The sequence below is a fragment of the Podarcis liolepis genome, assembly GCF_965112155.1.
Source record: "Podarcis liolepis genome assembly, chromosome: 8".
Lineage (NCBI taxonomy): Eukaryota > Metazoa > Chordata > Lepidosauria > Squamata > Lacertidae > Podarcis > Podarcis liolepis.
In genome coordinates, this window is record NC_139560.1 from 61,315,669 (window position 1) to 61,333,207 (window position 17,539).

The following is a 17,539-nucleotide window of genomic DNA, read 5'->3' on the forward strand; positions in this document are numbered from 1 at the left end:
TAATGACCCTTTTTCTTCTCCTTCTCCCTCAGGAACTCCTTCAGTTGCTTTCTAATTTACTGGAGGCTTTACAGGAGGATGAATTCTGGGTTATTAAAATACCCTGGATCCCAAGGTTCATAAATGAGACTTCTGGTATTTGTGATGTGAGGTGCCCAAACAATGTTAGGTAAGTCAGGAAGTGCATAAGGAGAGATTAATGGAAGGAAAGAAGCTATCATAGTCAGTAGAAAATGTACATACACAGCCCAATGGACCTTCCCTGAGGTCATATCTATGGGCTACTAAAGCATTTCCCCCCTTTCTATTATGTATATAGGGTGCTAGTTGTCTTGATTCCCTCTGACTACTCTGATTCAGACAGGCACTTGAGAAAGAAAATGATGAAGGGGGGGGGGTGAGATGGCAGAGTGGAAGCCACATGACACAACTCTTCCCTCCACCTCCTGACATGACTGGCTCAGCTGTTGAAGCCAGAGTCCCAAAGGCTTCTTCTCCTTCCCCAGGGGAGGAGAGGAGCCTGTCAGAGACTGGGGAGGTTACTTCCCTGCAGTGGGATGGAGAGAGCTGACGGGACAGGGCAGGAGAATTCAGAGGTGGAGGCCAGTCTGGTGTTGTTTATCAGGAAAAGCTGGCATCCAAAGACAAAAGAGGGGACACATCCCTCAAGACACAGGCCAGGAATTCTCACAGGGATAGGGTTCCTTGTGTGTAGCTGGGCATTCTCTGTCTCTGCTCAAAAGCTTGGCAGGGAGACTACGAAACTTATTGGTGCAACCACAGCTCTGTGCAATCTTCGAACCCTTACTTCTAACCTTGTTCTCAGACTGGACTTCTTGTTGCTACTCTTTTGCCTTGTAAGAACACCTGGACTAGATTGTGCTCTTTCCTAGCAGCTGAGTCTGTATCATTAGACTGCTATAATAAAAGTTTACTTCTTTACTTACAGGTGAACATCTCTGTGAAATGGGCTTGGCAGGGAGCCAGGTCACTTGTAACTGTTCTAATCACAACCAGCCCTTTGCTTAGAGCAGAACACTAGGAAGAATTTAAGCTTTGTATGAAAGGAATAGACTCCATATTTGTATCTATAAAATATACCGCATTTACTCAAATCTAATGATCACATTTTTCGCCAAATTAAGATGTGCATCGGATTTAGATTCCATGGCACATTTACATTCACCAGCAAATACTTTTTTTGGTTTCAAGGTTCTGAAAATTGAGGTGCGCATTAGACTCAAGTAAATACAGTACATAAAATTTAAGAACCAACTAAAGCGCAAGCCCCAGCAGAATAATTCTCATAGTGATGATAATAATATCTAGCATTGACAAAGTACTTTCATAAAAGTTTTTTATATATATAAACCTCACAACAACCCTATAAAGTAGGCCAATATTATTATCCTGATACAGCAGAAGAGGGAGACAGAGGTAGAGAAGCTTGCCTGAGGTCACCTAGTGAGTTCCTAACTACATTGAGATCCAACCCCACAGCAGTTATGTCACACCCAGTAGAGTGAATGGAACATAGTGAGATATCCATATGAAAAAAGGGCAAGGCTGCATATAGTGTGGAATGTCACTTGCAATTTTGCTTGTAGCTTATGGTGGAAGAGTAATGATTGTGTAGTATTAGGAGCCACTGATCTGGAAGCAGCTGGTTAAGAGAGAAAAAAACTTTACAAAAGTAAATGCAATACTGGGTATGTTTGATTTAGTGCAAGGGCTTAGAAAATGTTTCATAATATGATTCTGCAGGAATATAGTCTGCCACTGTGTTATTATGCTACACGCTCTTGTCTGCAGTGCAAGATTGATTATTTGAATCCTGATGAGAGGCTCTCTGAACATTAGCCACGCAAATTAATAAGCCTCAGTGGCAGAGTGATCTCTCATGAAGAAGATTGTCTTTTATGGAATGCGAACAATGCTATGGCGAGGCTACGGGTTGCTTTCCTTCCCTGGTTCACATTTTGTTAACCATCTGATGTCACCACAGAGATGTGAAGTCTTTATAATTACAGCTCAAGGCCCAGAGAAAAAGAAAGAGAAATTAGGTTTCATGCATTAACACAAAACTACCTGGGATGGCTTTATGGCTGGTTAATTCTCTTCTGCCGATTGGAACGCTGCATGAATTCTGAATCCAGATCTGGTTTTATGAGTGGCATCTTAATTAATTTTCCACCATTTTTTTAAAAAAGTAATAACAAAATGCCCTTTGTCACAAACAATTGCTTCTTGCAGCCCTGCTGAGTAAGATGTAAAGAAAGCCAAGAGCCTTCGCTGCAGCGACCAGTGTCCTACTAAGCAGTGGGGCTTGTTTCTTTCATCTTCCCTTGGAGAAAGAATTCAGGTTACGCTCTGCACAAAATTAAAGTGTTCTGTTCAGTTATGTACACGAACAGCTTTGTAACTGTTCCTTGCTTCTAGGTCAAGGGCTCTCCCTATGGCAGGGTGCCAGCTTTATCCCTGGGCTCTCATAATCCCTTGAAATAAATCAACTTTCCATTGAAATCCTCTGCAGTTCCACTTCAAACTGCTGCCTCCAGCATGATGCTCTTTTATACTTTTGTGGAATTAAAAATAACCGGGAGGAGGAACAGGAGAAAAGGAAACAATGCAGCCATTGTAGGCTGGGTATAGAGTTCCAAATATAATCCAAATTGTGTGTATTAAATGGTATCTTTGTACGCTGCCTTAACTCCAGATTTCAGCATTTATTATTAGACCAAATGAAAGTGCCTCGGATTAGAGGTATGATCTGATTGGCTGACAGAGTTACTATGCTATAGGTATATGTCACTGCAGCTAAACTTCTGCACAAATAGGTTGAAAACCAGCTGCCCTCTTCTACATAGCAGGGTAAATTCCAAGAATTTGAAGGCTATCCCAAACACTAAGCAGATATAGCTAGTGAAAACTAATCTCCTACTCCCGTGCTCATATTTGAACATTTAACATGCATCTGCAAATATAAAGCTTGTATTCTTTGAAGAACTCAAAGATTGTGATCCGTTTCAGAAAACTAGAGTCTTCGAGTGAAATAATGAAAGGACGTTTTGTTCGTACAAGCAGGGTCCCAAAATAAAATGTTGCAGCCTGTTTGTGAAATAAATAAGAAGGGAGTTAAAGAGAGCAGGGATTCAGAAGAACACAAAAAGAGCTGAGCTGGATCAAGCCAATGACCCATCGAGTCCAGCATCCTGTTCTCATAGTGGCCAACCAGACACCTGTGGGGAAACTTCAAATACATCCTGAACACAAGAGTACTCTTCCTCCCCCCTCCTTGAGATTTCTAGCAACTGGTATTAAACATGTACACCTTCTAATGTCTGTATGACGTAGTATTTTAAATGGCATTTTTTTGCTGCTACCTTTTGAGGTTGGGGTTCATTTTTTTAGGAACAGGGTGCGTGGGGTGGCTACACTGCTGCTTAATCCCAGCCACCTTAAAATGTTCCACCAATTTCTGTGACCAGCTCCCAGTTCCATCCTAGGGCACAATTAAAAAATAGCTTCTCTGTGAGAACCAGGAAGTGACTTACCTAGAGGTTCTTTCTGCCTTTTATATCAGGGATAGGGTTTTTTTTTTTTCCTCCCCACCTGAGAACCACATTCCCTCTTGGGGGAGAGCAGCATGGAAGTGGTGGGTGGGATCAGAGGGAAAAATCGAACAGGGCAATGCATATGATTTACCATTGTGTAGAAGGCTGCATTACACCCATGCGGAAATCAGGTTTCTGTACGCACCTTGCCACTCGGCTCTCCATCCAGGCAAGCAAGAGGGATTAAGGTTTGAAGGACCCATTCCAGCCAGGCTAAAACAGCAGGGCCATTGTGGGGTGAGACACCAGGCAAAGTCATGGCTTGGAGACAGAGCCAGAAGAACTGACCTAGAGAGCTGCGTTTGGCTTCCAGGCCTGAAGGTCCCCATCCCAGTGAGGGACGTGGCTTGGGTACCAAAGGCCAGAGAGAGAGAGAGAGAAGGCTGGAGGGTCCATTTGTGTTGCAGAGGATATGCCACATTGCTTGAAACAGGGGCCAAATGCAGAAACCAAGTTTAGAATATATTTCTACTTCCTAAAATACTGAAAAAGAATCAGAGATAAAAACTCGCCACCAGTTTTGCAACTGTTCAGGCAGTGGCTCGCTAACGCTAGAAAGAAATGTGCCACAATTATGTTCAAGGGTACATTTGTGCCACAAGGCTGTGTGGAATCTGTACAGTCATACCTCGGGTTTAATGTGCTTTGGGTTGAGCGTGTTCGAATTGCGCTCCGCGGCTCAAAATGACGTCACGCGCATGCGCAGAAGCAGCGAAAAGCGACACGCGGGTGCGCAGACGTGCCGTCGCTAGTTACGTTTGCTTCTAGATGCGAACGGGGCTCCGGAACGGATCCCGTTTGTATCTAGAGGTACCACTGTACTAAGGTTCCCAACCAACTGCAGCTTCCATAACTCACTAAAGGATTTGCAGAGAATGTAAATAAAGCCAGCGGTTTTCAGACAGTCCGTGTAATGGTATGTTTTAGATTTTAAAGTCAAGTGATGGTATGAAGCTTTGAGTCAATGCTACGTAATGTAATTTTGTAGTGGAAGCAGAAAGTTCAGAGTATTAAAAACTATGTTCAGAACACTCTTGGCTTGCTGCCACCTAGAGACCAAAATAAGTAATGCGGTAGATTTCCATTGGAGACCTTTCGTTTTCTCTGGTCTGTAAGTGGCCACAACTTGGCACAGTAACAGCTTCTATATGCGTTCAAGGATAACTGATGGGCTTTTAATATTGGATATTAAAGAAGCAGCAAGTCATCACTGGGAGCCAGGCTGCGATGGGCTGGCGAGCCAATCCTTTTGGGTTTCAGCAGCGTAATGGTCTCTTGGTGATAAGAGGGCATGGCCCATTTTCTTCCACAGTAGATGATGTAATGCTGTCAAGTAAAGCAAAAATTATTGTGGATGGAATGAGGTAATTAAAAGAAAAACCATGCCCAGGCATCATATGGTTCTTTTGAGTCAGATGATTTCAAACGCACATTTTTACAGCTACACTATGCACTTCACCTCTGTCTCAATAGTTGGCCTTGTACTTCTTTCATTCTGGCACGTTGTGGCTGTTTTCACTGGTGAGTGAACTGATGCCACCTGATCACTACTTTTCTGTTTCAACCTCCCTCTCACTTAATTTAATTATAACTTTACAAATTTACAAATATAACCTATCACCCAACAAAATACCCATCGCTTAACATTATACGATAACTAAAATGTTATATGATTTCTGTGTCCTTCTTAGATTTTTAATATATATATTTAATTTATACCCTGCCCTTCCTCTCAAAGGAGATCAGGGAGGCAAACGACAAGTGATAGAACAGTAAAAACATCTTTAAAGCATCTTAAAAAAAAAATTCCAATCCAGATGTAACAAGTTTTCTTCTCAGTGTGATTATATGTTTGACCCAGTGTTGATATATTTTCTCTTTTGTTGATTCCCTAGTTGTATATGTGCTGTTGTGAATGGTCTTCCCACAAGAGGGGAGGAGCTATATTTTTTAAACTGACCCTTGGCTAATTTAGCTTTTGTTCTATTTTTCCCCACAGATGCCAGGAACTTCCCTCAGTGATCCGAAGAGGCACTTTTTACAACTCTCTAGTAAAAATATTTTAAAATAAATTTATAAAAGGTAGATGGGTAGGGAGAAGGAGAAACAAATGTAAAGACAATGCCATTTGGAAAGGGTTAACGACTGAGAATTCATCCCTAAAGATAAGGGGCAAACCATATAGTCAGGAAATATTTGGAACAGCCTATACAAGTCCAGTATCACATTCATGATGACCCAAAATCATAGAAGTAATTATTGTGCAAAACTAATGGGACTTAACCCCCACTGGGCAAGCATACCGGTTCCTCCATACAGTGGTACCTCGGGTTAAGAACTTAATTCGTTCCAGAGGTCCGTTCTTAACCTGAAAATGTTCTTAACCTGAAACACCACTTTAGCTAATGGGGCCTTCCTCTGAGCCGCCGCGCGATTTCTGTTCTCATTCTGAAGCAAAGTTCTTAACCCGAGGTACTATTTCTGGGTTAGCAGAGTCTGTAACCTGAAGCGTCTGTAACCTAAAGCGCCTGTAACCCGAGGTACCACTGTATTACCGCCATCTCTCTCTCTCTCCCCCCACCCAAGTTGTAGTGGCCTGCAATTGGTCAGAAGAGGGAGCAAATAATTTCTAGCCATAGTGCAGTTGTCTGCTCTTCACACTGCTGCTAATGCTGTTCCATGTCTACGTGGCCTTCTGTTTTTCTGCCAGGGTCAAAGTTATAGAGAATAATGTTAGACTCGGGTAAAATCAATTATATATGCATATTTATGCTAGCAATAATAAAAAATAATCTCTTGGTTACAAGGTCTCGTTGTAATCTGTACATCTGTACAAAATATGGTTCTCCTTGAATTCTCCAAAATGTTTATCCATCCTCTTCTTTAGACATCAGTACCAATAATAAATGTTTTCTTGCAAGCTAGACAGCTTTCGGTCTCTGTACATATCTTTCCATTTCAGCTGTAGAGACACAGTTCACACGTATCCTTAAGGCAATAGACCAAGATGACAAAAGGTGGGAAAAAAGAAGTCAGGCAACAATTAAAAAACAACATGTGCCCACTCAAAACAAGCACAAAAATACAATTATTTATATATATATATATATATATATATATATATATATATATATATATATATATCCCAAGACAAGCTGTTCAGAGCATAAAAATATCTCTCATGTACTTTCTCCAAACTAGCCCTGCAAATCCATCAGCATCAAGTACAAAGTGAAAAGGCAATTACTGAGAACCCAAGAAAAAAACTTCACTAAGCACGAGCAACTCCAGAGGCCTCCTCACTCTTCCCTACTAGAATTAAAGGATCTGGGGGTAGCCAATGCAGTGCCCTCTATATGCTGCTGGACTGAAAGTTCCATCAGCCCCAGCCAACATAGGCAATGGTCAGGGACAGTGGGAGTTGTAGTTCAGCAGCATCTGGAGAGCACCATGTTGGGTACTCTTGGGTTACATCTCCATGGGGGAAGCACCATGGAGCAGGGAGGAACAGAAGGAAGGTAAGAGTGAAAAGTGGGCAGGAGGAATTTGGTAAGTTAGCAAATCGTGGGGTGAGAATGTGACATGACTTCTGAGATCAGTGCAATGAGTTAAGCAGAGGCAGTTTGCAAGAAACATTTGAGTTGTATTGTATCCCCCCCCCCCCAGTTTTCCAGTTTGTGGTCTCATATTCAGTGTGCATCTTTTGTATAATTTTAAGTTTTGAGTCAAGTTCCGGTTTACATTATTTCTTTCAGGCTGTGTTCAGTTTCTATCTGCTGCTTGCTTCGCTTTTTTGTCATTTAGAGTGCTTGGTGGATTTTGGTGGTTTCTCTGATCTGGTGTGGGTTGTGGCTTGGGCACTCCTGTGTCAGTTCTGACAGGATGTCATGAAGAATTTCACTAAAGCCAAGGAACACTATAGTGTTGATGTAGTACATCAATATATTGCGTTTTGGGTCTAAGGGAAAATAACAACAAGTGCTGTCTCATGGCAGAAGCTTAACTTTGGAGATAGAAGGATTTGTAGTTGGGTTTTAAAATTAATCTTGAAAATAAACATTTGTTTTGCTTTCCACAACCCCACACATTTATTTGCACAAAGGAACTATAACATTATACTGGACTGCCCAGTTAATTCAACACAAATCTCATTGACAGCAAAAGCTTGTGGCTGGTATTTGGAAGTGAAGGTTCAGATTTCATTCGATAAATATCAAGGTGGGATCAGGAAAAGTGTGGGGAAAGTGTGCCGCATTTTGGGGGCACAAGCTGCTGTTGGATTACGGTGACTGATGTTAGTATTTGTAATGTAATTTCATTGGGAATGTATTTCACAAAGAACAGATGGCGTTGAGTAAAGGAGGTGGCAGTTGGAAGTTGGTAGTTGACAACTGGCAGTTGGAAATTACCGGTAACAGTTGGGAGTTGGTTGGTTATACTGTTAGTTCTATCTTGACTGCAAAGGTGAGAGGTATGGGGACTTCATGCAGACGCTGTCTGGAGGAGTTTATAAATAATACTTGTTCAAATGTTGCCAGCCTGACAAGTGAGAAGATTTATCTTCAACTATTTATGTGAGGAATATTTTTTTTAAAATCACAGATAGCTAACAATGGATTCCGTGACACACATTAACCTACTGAAGTGTGCAGAAGTGTGCTTGTCCTGGCTCCCACTCTCAAATACAGTACCGACTATCAGCTTAAGGATACCTGAAAGCTTTATTCAAGTAGTCAGCATGTGGTCTAAGCATTAGCCCCACAGTACAGGATACATGATTCATAAGTCTACAGCAGAGCTCTAAGACACATGACTAAGAAGTAGCTATAGATGTTGTCTCAACACCTGACATGCCCCCCCACTCCACTTTTAACTGAGATGGGTGGGACCAGTCATTCATGTGATTCTCATCCCAAGCGAGAAGACTGTGCTTTCAAGTGTGAACTTCTATTGGGGTGGGGTGGGGTGGCTGGGTCTGTTTACACTAGTTCAATTGAAGGTGCATCCTTGATGCCAGGACCTTGATCCAACAGGACCTTGACCCAACCCTCTAACTCTCCCTCTACTTAGACCGGCCATGCTGGTACAGATCCCTTCCTCAAAACCTTGCTCAAGCTCTTCTCGCCTCCGGTTCCTCCTTCTCCTCCTCTGACAGATCTTGCCCTTCCTTTGGGATTACTTATTTTTTTAACTTGCCATCAGCTGCCAGAACCATGGGATATTTTCATTGCTTTGAAGCTATCAGCGCTGCTTGATTCTGAGCTGTCACAATTAGGAAAGTAAATGGGGCAGGCTGCAGGAGATAAGGTGCCATGGAAATGATCGCAGTATTAAAAAATCTGGTTTTAAAAAATCCATGCAAGCCACTGTGGAAATATAAATCTATTGAATCATTGCAAAATTTAATTCCTTTGAAAACTGGTTCCAATCAGAGAATCAGATTTCTTTAGATGGGTATGCCTAACAAGATCTGCTTCTGCCATCAACTCTCCATCAGGGTAACATAAATTGGCCTGCCAGTTATATCAGAACATCTTGCTGTGATGTTTCTAAGAGTATTTATAAACTTCTGGAATCTCCAGCACCTCAGAGCTCAGGGTACACAATCTCAGCCTGGATGTATAGTAAAGACAGTTTCCCAAACCAAAATGGGCAGTTTCTTTGGAAGAGTTCAATGTAGCATATTTTCTTAAGAATCATTTTGTAGCCGAAGTGAATTTTTCCCCCCAGGCAAAGAAATAGTGTCGTCTGGGCCATTTTTGTCAGAAAAATAGACAAAGGTGAATTGCCATTTAGCTCATTAATGTTGGCATGGTCTCCAGGTCATAAGATCTGCAGATACCAAGGTATGAATTTGGGACAGTGTTCTCGAAGCTACTAACTTGAGTTTGACCAAACTGTGGGAGGCAGTGGAAGGTAGGAGTGCCTGGTGTGCTCTGGTCCATGGGGCCATGAAGAGTCGGACACAACTAAACAACTAAACAACAACAACAACCTTTTTTCATCCTGAAGCAAAGTTCTTAACCCAAGGTACTATTTCTGGGTTAGCAAAGTCTGTAACCTGAAGCGTATGTAACCTGAAGCGTATGTAACCCGAGGTACCACTGTATATAGATATATAGGTAAAAAGGTAAAGGTACCCCTGCCCGTATGGGCTAGTCTTGACAGACTCTAGGGTTGTGCGCCCATCTCACTCAAGAGGCCAGGGGCCAGCGCTATCCGGAGACACTTCCGGGTCACGTGGCCAGCGTGACAAGCTGCATCTGGCGAGCCAGAGCCGCACACGGAAACGCCGTTTACCTTCCCGCCAGTAAGCGGTCCCTATTTATCTACTTGCACCCGGGGGTGCTTTCGAACTGCTAGGTTGGCAGGCGCTGGGACCGAGCAACGGGAGCGCACCCTGCCGCGGGGATTCAAACCGCCGACCTTTCGATCGGCAAGCCCTAGGCGCTGAGGCTTTTACGCACAGCGCCACCCGCGTCCCTGTGTATATAGATATATAGATGTATATAAAACCTTCAACAAACAATTTTCATTAAAACGTACACTGCCGCCTGAGACTTATGAATGACCCTGCCAGGCCAAGCTGTCAACAGAGTGGCAATTTATATTATTACATCTGTTCAGCTAGAATACATTGCAGCAGAGTGTCTCAGCAAGTTGTATTGGAGACTGGTCAGCCAGTGACAGCAAAGCCCTCTTGATCCTGGGCCAGTCGCTTAATGAGACAGACCATCCAAAGCCAAGCTCCTGTTTCATATCCTCCCCTCCTTTCTCCAATGACCTCTGCGAGGCTTTTAGCTGTTTAGCAAACTGGCAAAGGCACTGTCCCTGACATGGTAGTGTCAATATTGTCTGAAACAGATAACCCTCCAATTGTAGAATTATTAAAGGTCTTTTGTCTCAGCTTCCCCTATTTTTAAACCACCTCAAATGCTTACCTCTATAAATGCACTGTGAGCATGCTACTAAATGGATGTTCACAGGAAGTTTGTCATTGGCCTCCAAATGGTCGGCTTCCAGTGATGATCTTTCACTTAAGAGGATTGCTTGCTAATGGTCAAGGCTGACCAACTGATATTTTTTTCAGTGGCAGCTAATGACTGGAAATGCCCCCCTATTGGACAGTCCGACTGGATTCAACAAATGAGTCCCATTAGCAGAAGCCAGCCAGCACAATGTGGCTTCCCCCACCTGCTCCTCTCCTTGCACCTTCAAAAATGAGCTCTGAGAGGGTTGGGAGAACCCCCATGACAGCGCTTGGAGGCAGAAGAGAGGATCATTCCATCTGGCAAGCTGAAAAGTTTGCACTGACAGATCAACTGCTATAGCACTATGTTGAATTTCTCCCTCAATCTGCAAGGTGTTCCTATATGAAACTCTCACCATCTTATTCGGCTGTGAATGAGATTTTATCACCATTTCATGATTATTTATTTATTAACATTTATCTAAGCTTTATTTGAGGGTCATTCAAAATGTCTTATGACGGCAAAAGATGAAAATCTGTCCTGGAAGTGACAAGACCATGAATAACTTTGGCTGGACTTGGTTTCTCCAGGAAAGGGGACAAGTTGTTTCAAAACAACTAGCCACGACTACTACCTGAGCATTAAGGAGCAGGTTTAAATTCAAGAGCACTCCCAAACTGCAAATCTGCTGCTTCAGGGTCAGTGGACCAAAAACAGGAGATAACACACAGAAATAAAAAAAATGTGCAAAATATTTGTGAGTGCTAAATAGATATATGGCTTGGTTTTCAGTTAATTATGCATATAAGCTGCTGGCCTTGTCACTCAGCATAAGGTGGAAATACTTTTGCTTACCTGCACGAACACAGCAACAGCATACTTTCTTGGATATACAAAACTGCATATATTGATTTTAGTATTACAAAAACACTAGACTGGAGCATGACATTAGATCTCAAGGAACCAGCCCACATATTGGACTCACCAATTATGAGTCTTGTTTGCTATGCTGCTACTACCTTTTGAAGTAAGAAGAAAATCTGACACCTGGGTAGAGCCAGGACCTGAACTTGAGAGAAATTGGAGAGGAACCTGATAGACTCTGGTGGGGAAAGAGCAATATAATGTGCTTAGAATGTCAGACCAGGACTGCAGAGAGCAAGTTACATCCTTACTCAGCCTTGAACTCAGTGGGTGACAACAAGCCAGTCACTCCCTCTCAACCTAGCCTACCTCACAGGGTTGTTGTGAGGATAAAATGGAGAGAGGAGAGGGAACCATATGTTGGGAGATTCATTCCCCGTGTCTGCAGTCATGGGATTGTTGTCTATCACATGACGGTGTATGTTTTCATTCCACAGTGTGGGAAGTGACAGAGGCAGGATGTTTGTGTTACTCTGTTCCATGAAGTGGGACTATTGTCCTTTGTTCTTTTCTCTTTTTGCTGTCTGATGAGAAAGAGGCAGGAGCTAAGTCAGAATGCTCCAAGTGTATTATATGTAAATAAAGTAGATTAGCCAAAATGCTGTGCTATTGGTTCTGTTACGCAAACTGTGAACACTCTGTGGATCCCTAAGTGTGCTGATGCCTTTTGGCATCAGTCGCTGTAATGTTCGGGCAGAAGAAAGCTTTTGAAGCTCCCGAACGATCGACCAGGAAGGAGAGAACATGCCAGTCGGGCATGTTTCTCTACCAGGGTCCTACACGAGAGTAGGACGCTCCTAACACCATATACCTGGCTGTATATATTGCCGTAAGTCCTGGCAGGGCCCTGACTGACTCCAGCTACAAAATCTGAATCTGCTAAACAGCCCCTTGAACTAGGATGTTGTTTGGGGATTTTTGCTGGAAGGATTGTTTTTTTATATATTTACTTTAGATCTGGATGTGCCTTATATGGAAACTGTTCAGCTTGGTTGCATATTTTTTACATGTTTTAGTTATTATTACTATGTTTGTTATGTTGCAGTTATGTGTTTTTTCGCATGTTGCAAGCTGCCTTGAGCATGGTTTTAATTATAGGAAGGTGGCACACTTTATCTAATGATGTATGTATGTATCTTGAACTCCTTAGTGGGAAAGCAAGGTATATAAACCTTTTTTAAAACATAAAAACAACCTTCAGCCCCCTCATTACCATCTGCAATATGAGAAATCTAATATTGAGCTACTATATAGGATTATCATAAAGATTACTGGGGTAATGAATATGAATTGCTTTGGATACTCACTGCGCAAATGCAAATTATTGTTTTAAATCCTGAATGTAATTTATTTCTAGAACAAAATCTTCAGAAAGGCTCAAAATGCCATGGCATATTTTAATGTTGTAAGGATATAAATGAAAATATATTTGCATTGTTAATTTATTATGGAGTTTTTGACCTATAGAGACAAGAAAGGATTTTTCGCTCTCTATGAAAAGCAGCTTGACATGCAAGCTTGTTAATTCTCTTGATGTACAGCATAGCTGCCCTTTACAAATACAACCACTTTACCTTGTAGCTTATGATAATTATCTGATCAGATAGCAAACACAAACGGTTGCCATGTTCTGTTTGAAATGTCTTAAGACACAGAAAAGGGGAAGGGAGAGAAGTTTATTTGCTGAAGTTGATTTGCTCCTCTAAGGAAACTCACATCACCCTTAAACTTGACATGTCGAGTTACAGCTCGGCATCCAGAGAAAAATCAGTCTCACACCAAGATAGGTTCCGAATTATGGCTGCTCCTAGGGAAATATGGCAGCTCCTAGGGCTAATGCAGCACAGCTTTTATTGTGTGAAATAGAAAGATACAAAAAATACAAGTCAAGCAATTTGTTCTAGCCAGCAGATAAAGACCTTGGTACTAGACCATGCGAGCGATCAGGCCATGCTACGTTAGCCAATCATATGGGACAGCACGAGCTGTTCACGCGCTATTCATGCTCCAAGGATGCTTCTAGCTATGAAATCACCCTGTAACAATAAGAACTTTGCTCATGCTCTCATGTACAAGCAATCATTTTCCCACATGTCCCCTTTTCTTGTTTATATTATTAGAGGAAAAGAGGGACCATTAGTCCAAATCGTACACTTCATTGCCTAAGCGTCTACACCTTGCAACATAAATTCCTCTTGTAACCCCTGTGGTGGGCCGTGGTCGGTACCACCATGCAGTGCATTGGGAAATCAAAGAGGGTATGCATTGAATGCAGCAACACACCATAATGAAGCCAGCAATACATGCAATTATAATCAATAATATTTTTCTTAACCATAATCCATTAGGTAACCAAGAAGACAACCACTCCCATGGATCAAAACCTTCAGGTGGATTCAAAGGATTATGAGCTATCATCTGTTCCATATGATCAATAGTAGCAGAGATATTGGTCGATTGATCAGTTATATACATGCAGCAATGAGAATGAATTAAGGCACAAATTCCACCTTTAGAAGCAAGGATCACATCTAAAGCATAATGATGTTGAAGAACTACATTTCTTATTTCTGATATTTCTTTGTTAATCATTTTTAAAGCCAAAATGGTGGAATTAAACAAATTTTCTGTCCAGTTTGCCAATTTATGCAAATCACGGTAATTCATGGCTGCACCTAAAGAAGGCAGAAGGGACCTAGAGATAGCTGTCCCTGTATATTGAGAAATAGGTGATTGTACTTCCCTTCTGTTACGCAAACGAACCTCTGGGAGCTTATCTATTTTGTATATCAGGGGTATCACTATTCCTAGAATGTAGGTTCCAGAAAAGGCAAAGGGGATTACTGCAAGCAACAAAACACAGGTGATAAACTTATACGATTGTCCTTCATATTATTGCTAATCTTAAATGAAGCATTTACTGGAATACTAGAATACCATCACCAAAAAAAGCTCAAAACTTTGAGAAGCTTTTAAAAATCATTTTCCTCAGCAGCTAAAAAGCACTAACCAAGCATAGTCCGCTTCAAGCATATTCCGCTTGCTGTAACTAAAAAGATTGCAACAAGGTCGAGAACAGAGCCCAGTGTCTTCACGGGCCTTGCTAAAGAACCATATTGCAACTTGCTTTCTGTCCGGGAACCATGCCAAAGCACAAGAATGAAACAACTGGAACACACTGAAATCCCTCACCCCCTCCCTTGCCAAGAGTCCACAATAGTTCCAAGATAGCCCTCTGTACATGCTCAGGGGAACACATCATAGGGCAGGACTCCTGAGGGAGGAGAAAAAAAAATCTGGGGGGTAAAATCCAAGTGATGTCAATAAGGATGAGAATGGTAAATTAGTCCAATGGCCACTTCCGAGCAACCTGTGTGATATTTCGTGGCTTGATTATTGGCATGTAAAAACCACAATCCAGGAGAAGTCACACAACTATTTCTGCAGATACAGGAGCCCATTTGCTGTAAATAAGTCTGATGTATTGCTCCGTGCACTGCTGAGCCAAAAATCCAAACCCAACGAAACGTGGTGACACAGATGGGATGGTCGCTATTAGGAGGCAGCAAAACTGTAATGATGTTTGGTGGTTGAAGTGGCTTCCCAGGGAAAAGGGGGGCCAATGCAGTAGGGATGAAGATGGCCTTTCAGCGTGCCAGGAAACACTGGAACAGCTGTGGAAGGTCCTCTTCCATTGCAGAGGTGATTGTGATCTTGTCTGCTGGATCCTTATGTCCTTTAAGGGCAGAAAATAGTGGAGACAAAGTGGAAGTGGGCAGGTCCAAATAACTCTTTATCCAATTCAGCTGTCCAAGAATTTGTTGTAAATCCACCAGTTTAAGATGATCAGGGAACAGTAGTTAAGGCGTGACTAGAATGGCTGCAGATGCTGTCAGCTTGTGTCCCAGGCACGTAATAGGTAAGGTCCGCTGGATTTTCTCCTTAGCCACTGTCAATCCAACAGGTTGTAGCCTTTGCAGGATTTTGGGACACGGCGGAGGACAAGGCCGTGGCTAGCAGGCCGTGGCTAGCAGTGCCCACTGACTGGCAGGCTTTAAGGATATCAGCAATGGCTATATTTGATGTTGCCATTAGAGGGCGCAGTGCTTGCTTACAGTCCTCATGATCAAACGCAAGCTGGCGTACAATCAGTTCTTGTGCTGCCAGGTCCTGAACTTGCCGCTTGAAGGTATTGTACAAGCGATCAACAAATTGTCCATAGGGCTTTGCAGGGTCCTGTCTGATGCTTCTCCATCGGCCATCTCGCTCATTCCTGTCATCAGGGACAGAGGCCAGAGCCTCTTGGGCTGAGGCTGTGCTGGCTGCCCAGTACATAGGATCAAGGGCCAACTGTTGGGCAATAGGAAGAAAATTGCTTCCTCCCGTCAGCCCATCGAGAACATCGGTTTGGGTCAGCATGACGGGGGCTGGGGGTGCAGGGCCATCGTCCTTGACAGAAGAATGCAGTTCCTTTATGAATCTCAAATCAAACTGTTCGTGCCGGGCTGGGCCTCCCCCTGGCGCGGCAGGAGCAATCACAGGGAAGAGATTAGGAGTTGTACAGTCAAAACCCAACAATGGGGCAGCGGCACGGAGAGATTCTTGGAGAGGAGTAGTAGAAGCGGTGCCAGAGGCCTTGGGTGCAGGAGGTGGAAGAGTGGGGGGTGCTGCAGAATTTGAAGAATGCAGGGGAGTGACAGGATGAGCCGAAGAGAGAATGTCCGGCGGTTTAGGAGGTAGGTTTGAGGCAGGCAAAGCGGGAACCGGGGGGGCGTTTGAAGAAGCTGTTGCAGCAGCCAGAAGAATGTTTGAAGGAGTTAAGCACGACATAGCTTTGTAGACGTTACCCCAGGCATGCAAAACCTTTACATCAATCTGCGGATGATTTTGAAAGAAGTGTCCAATTTTTTTCCAATCGTCTAACCCCCAATTTCCGTCCTGGGGGAACCACGGGCAGTGAGTGTCCAGGGCTTTTATAAGGGACTTAAGGTCAGCTTTCCGAACAGCAAGGTTGTTACTGGCCAAAAGGAATTTAAGGTCTTTAAAAAAAATTTTCTGTGGTGCAGAGAGAGATTTTCCCATGATTGCAAGAGTTGCAAAAAGAGCAGGGAGCACTTACCGGAGGGATCCGTAGGAGGATGAGAGAGAGGCGCCTTTTGCCCTGTCCGGGCGGAGATAAGTGCTGATAAGTCCGTAACGTAGTCCAGAATCACATTCACACGGGAGCTCTCACCGGGGATCCACTACGTGGATGAATGACGCGTCTGCAGCCCTTGCGGGGCGAGGTGAGAGCTGAACGTTGTACACACGGGAGCACTCACCAGGGATCCACTACGTGGATGAACGACGTGTTGGTGAGTGCTGAATAATGAAAAACAGGCAGTCACACGGGAGCACTCACCAGGGATCCACTACGTGGATGAACGACGTGTTGGTGAGTGCTGAATAATGAAAAACAACGTGAAGTTCGAAGGCAGTCACACGGGGCACCAATTGTCGAGTTACAGCTCGGCATCCAGAGAAAAATCAGTCTCACACCAAGATAGGTTCCGAATTATGGCTGCTCCTAGGGAAATATGGCAGCTCCTAGGGCTAATGCAGCACAGCTTTTATTGTGTGAAATAGAAAGATACAAAAAATACAAGTCAAGCAATTTGTTCTAGCCAGCAGATAAAGACCTTGGTACTAGACCATGCGAGCGATCAGGCCATGCTACGTTAGCCAATCATATGGGACAGCACGAGCTGTTCACGCGCTATTCATGCTCCAAGGATGCTTCTAGCTATGAAATCACCCTGTAACAATAAGAACTTTGCTCATGCTCTCATGTACAAGCAATCATTTTCCCACATTGACACAAACTGTCTGCAGAAGCACAATAAAATTCACAAAGAAAATAGGAAAATACAATCACTTTGGAGCAAGCAAGATATCCAAGTGCTCTCTTCTGATAGACAGGAAGATCTCAGCAACAGAGAGCAGGACACACAATTAGGCAAACAGATGGACTGTGTTATAATATTGATTTGA

At 43.0% G+C, this 17,539-nt stretch overlaps 1 protein-coding gene and 1 long non-coding RNA gene across 2 annotated transcripts in view; one reads left to right on the forward strand and one right to left on the reverse strand.

Moving 5' to 3' along the window:
* The window catches only part of ATXN1 (ataxin 1), a 300,198-nt gene that overhangs the window by 219,661 nt on the left and 62,998 nt on the right, over positions 1-17,539 (reverse strand). The gene's annotated exons all lie outside the window — the stretch shown is intronic.
* Positions 6,727-17,539, forward strand: part of LOC310714432 — a 35,019-nt gene continuing 24,206 nt past the window's right edge. Inside the window, exon 1 of the long non-coding RNA XR_014529759.1 lies at positions 6,727-7,132. This is a non-coding gene — a long non-coding RNA (uncharacterized lncRNA). The remainder of the gene's footprint in view (positions 7,133-17,539) is intronic.